Source organism: Anas acuta, chromosome 5 (genome assembly GCF_963932015.1).
Source record: "Anas acuta chromosome 5, bAnaAcu1.1, whole genome shotgun sequence".
Lineage (NCBI taxonomy): Eukaryota > Metazoa > Chordata > Aves > Anseriformes > Anatidae > Anas > Anas acuta.
In genome coordinates, this window is record NC_088983.1 from 53944195 (window position 1) to 53948738 (window position 4544).

Genomic DNA, 4544 nt, shown 5'->3' on the forward strand with positions numbered 1-4544 from the left:
CTTTCTAGATGGTTACTTGGAAATCATATATATTTGCAATGGCAGTCAAAGACACATGCTGTAACAGTGTAGCGGGTATGTGTGGCAAGGTTTTGATAGCAGGGGGCCATAGGGGTGGCTTCTGTGAGAAGAATCCAGAAGCTGCCCCATGTTAGGTAAGGGCCCCACTGCTGACCAGAGACGAGCCAGTAAGCGACGTTGTTTGCACCTCTGTGAGAGCATATTTAAGAAAGGGGGGGTAGGGGGGAAAACAAAACACATTGCTGCACAGCAGCTGGGGGAGAGAGCAGTGAGGAACAGCCTTGCAGGCGCCAAGGTTAGTGAAGAAGAAGAGGGAGAAGAAGAGGGCTCTGGAGCAGAAGTTCCCTTTGGCCTGTGGAGAGGCCCCTGGTGGAGCAGGCTGTCCCCCTGCAGCCCATGGGTCCCACACGGAGCAGATCTCCACGCTGCAGCCCCCCCATGGGTGGAGGAGCCCCCGGTGGAGCAGGTGGATGTGGCCTGGAGGAGGCTGCGGCCCATGGAGAGCCCCCGCAGGAGCAGGCCCCGGGCCGGAGCTGCAGCCCGTGGAGAGGAGCCCACGTGGAGCAGGGGGCTGGGGGGAGCTGCTGCCTGTGGGGGCCTCGTGCTGGAGCAGTTTGCTCCTGGGGGATGGATGGACCCCATGGGATGGAGCCGTGTGAGAGCAGTTCCTGAAGAGCTGCAGCCTGTGGGAAGCCCCCACAGGATCAGTTTGGGAAGGATGGCATCCCGTGGGAGGGACCCCACGGCACAGAGGATGAGAGTGACCATGAAGGATTGGCAGAGACGAAGTGTAAGGACTAATTGCCTGTTCCCCTGTGTTGCTTGTGGGGAGGAGCTGGAAGAGGGCAGAAGGGGGGAAGGCGTTTTTGATTTCTTTACTTTGTTTCTCACTTCTCTAGTTTGTTAGTAACAGGCAATGAATCTTACTGTCTCTCTACTCTGAGTCTGTTTTGCCTGTGACGGTAATTGTTGAGCGATCTCCCTGTCCTTATCCCAACCCTTGAGCCCTTTGCATCATATTTTTTTCCCCTTTCCCTTTGAGAAGGGGGAGTGAGAGAGTGGCTGTGGTGAAATTCGGCCGCCCACCTGAGTAAAACCACCACAGTGCTTTTTGGTGCCCAACACGGGCTTGAGGCATTTGAGATAAGGAAGATAGTTGAGAGAAGTAACAGACTGGATGTTTTTATAAATGTAATAGTTGTGAGGAATTTAAGAAAGCAGTAACTGTGAGGAATATGTTTCATGGTAGTGTGGTGAAGGGGCAAGGGATGGAGTGTGTGTACATTGTCTACTTCATCGGTGTTGCGATGATGTTATGCTTATTTTGGTGTGGGAATTGTTTTTCTTTTTGATGTAAGTGATGATTGTAAAGTAAGAGTATATTGTGATTATTCTTAAATTTCACAGAAGTGAGGGGTAGAATGTAGTGGGTTTATGTGGCAAGGTTTTGGTAGCAGGGGGCCATAGGGGTGGCTTCTGTGAGAAGAATCCAGAAGATGCCCCTTAGACAAGGGCCCTGCTGCTGACCAGAGCCGAGCCAATAAGCGATGTTGTTCGCAACTGCAGGGGCATATTTAAGATGGGGAAAAAAAAATGCTGCTTCACAGCAGCTGGGGGGAGAGAGAGAGGAGTGAGAAACAGCCTTGCAAGCACCAAGGTCAGTGAAGGAGGGGGAGAGGTGCTCCAGGCAGCGGAGCAGAAGTCCTCTGCGGCCTCTGGTGAGGCCCATGGTGAAGCAGGCTGTCCCCCTGCAGCCCGTGAAGTAACTCGGCTGCTCACCTGAGTAAAACCACCACAAACAGTCATATTAATTGTGATGACACTTTGCTGCTACAATAAAATCTGTATTTGGCATGAGCAGCTTTGATGGACAGTGGCCAGGAAGGAAGTTCTCAGCACTGAGCAGATAGGACTGAAGGAGTGTTTCTTCCTCCAAGCAGAAGGGAGATGAACTAACGCTGTGGAGCTACAGAGGCTCCCAGGAGCAAAATAATACAACACTGCTGTGATTCAGTTTCGCTGGTGAACCTTTTGTCTTCTAAATCTGGATGGGCTAGTTCCAACATGATCTGGGATGCTGCTCTGTCTTCAGGAAGCCTTACATGGAATTGTCTGCTGCAGATCGTTGTGATTAATGTTCTGAAGGTAATTGCCTTGCTGTGGGAATGTTCTCGGGGGCTAATCTGGTCAAAGCAATGAATGGGAGTGTCACTACATTCAGGCAGCACTACTTGTGAGGAAAGTGCAGTGCAGTGTTCAAAAACAGGTGAATAAATAGTGATGGAATTGCTGATATTGTTTGAATTTGAATCCCTGGTTTTTGACTTTTCCTGCAGGGGTTACCTGCTAACTGGTGGAATCATCTGCCCAACCAGCACCATGCCAAACCCAACTGCTTCCACAAAGACCCTGGTCTCAATATGCACCCTCTCTCGTTCAGCTTGGGAAAGACGCTCTCAGTGGAGGTGAGTGTGGGGGCATCTGGACAATGCTAAGATGTAGCCTGGAGAAGCAAATAGTCATAAAAAGATTATGCCATAAAAGATTTTAAAGACAGAAAGCTATAGACTGAAGTATAAAAACATGGATTGTCACTTTCTGCCTAAACCTGTGACAATTTCCAGAATGTTCGAAGGTCTGACAATTTCATGGTCTATCGTTCGTGCCAAGGCTCCAGTTTGATGTATCTAACTTAAACACCTACCTCAGACCTGCTTATCATGATGCTTAGGTGCTAGGTCCTGGGAAGTTAAGTCTTAAAATCAGTACTTAAGTTCTCTAAGTTGCTAGAAGAGCATGGTAAGCACCTTGAAACCCTTCCAAAGAATGAGTCAGCCCACTTGATTAGTGTTAGATGTTGTTAGTGATATTGTAGATAGTGAGTCAGATGTTCCCTTGTGGTCTTTTTGGTTGTGGGAGCTGCTTTGCACCTAAGTCTAGCACCACTATAGCACAAGCATAGCAAATTATTTCTTAATTGTAAATTTTTTACTTTCATAAAAATTAAAACCATGAACACATCTCCCCCTCATTCCTGTCATTTGAAATATCATTAGGCTAAATAAGGTCTCTTTATCTTTTATTTCCCCAGCAATTCTGTTTACTCACAGGACAAAGAAAGGGCCTCTTGGTTAGCTAAAGCACCCTCTTTAATTGTGTCTTTCTCCTTCAGCTAGTAATAAGCAAAGAAATTGCAGTTCTCTAATGCATGTAGAAAATTCCAGCTCCAATGTCTCAGAAAGACTCCTGGGAAGAGAGCTTATGCAAAGTGTTAATTCATAGAAAACTGTTAGCTGAAACCTGGAAAAATTTAGCCAGTTATCTTCTGAAAGAACTCTCATGGTTATATATTAGCATGAACATGAAGTATCTAGAATGGAAGTGTAGGAAATTAGTTCTCATCTCTTTCTGCTTTTAACAGAAATGAGTCAGGCACAGTGTGGATGGGCAAAATGGATTTCAGTAGTTTAATTCAGTTCAGTTTGATTGGTTGGTTCCAGTTGTTTGGGTCTAGTGTAAATATTTTGGAGGTTTTTCTCAGTAACAGGGGAGCTATGGAAATAGTTTGCTCTACCTCATTATTTTGTCCTTCAAAGAATCAGGAGCACGAAATTTGAAGATGATATCAAGAATCCTTTCATGTGAATAGTGGAAAAAAAAACACTGTGAAGCAATAAAAGTAATCACGCTATATAAATATTTAATCTCTTTGCTGTTTCATGAAATTAAAATATTCAACAAAAAGGCAGATGCCTTTGTAGAGTATTTACTACTTGGATCTTGTAGAAATGTTTTTGCAGTCATTATAGGATAACATCCAAATTCTTATATATTTTCTGACTAGTGTCTTTACCACTCAAAAACCTGTGATGTTCATCACCATCACTGAAAACTTTCCTGCAAAACTCAAATGCCTTCTGAGCATTTTTGTTATTTTTAAGTATTTTTCTATCCTATCATGAGTTTTGGAACTCTTCCTAAAAATTGTTGTGTTCTGACATCTGCATATATTGATATCTGGATGTAGAAGCTCATATGAAATCTGTTTCTCTCTGCTGCTTCGGGAGTTCAGTACCTGCTTTTCAAGAATTGAGGTAGGATTAGACAGATTTAAGAGGTATGTTAAATTAGTTTGTTATACATGAATAAGGAATATTTCATGAAGTGTCTTAGTTCTCCAGCTAGCCCATTACAATGTGGTTTTTTTCTTTTCTTCCCAGCATGGAAAAAAAAAAAAGGAATTCATGCTGTACAGTTATCAGCATAAATATTTTATCTGTGGGTACTTTGGCTTTCTTGGAGCGTGTTTGAATAGAGGTCAAAACAGTAATGAAAACTAGCAGAGAAACAGATCAAGATCAGAAAATGAAAGTTAAATACTGTCTGGAACTGACAATGTAGACTAAAGCAAAGTGATGAGAGAATTCTTGCAGTTATGAAATAGAGGGTTTAATTCATCTCAGTGAAATGCATTAATCTGTGACATTTTGGAACGTAAAGCACAAGCGAATTGAAATAAAAAA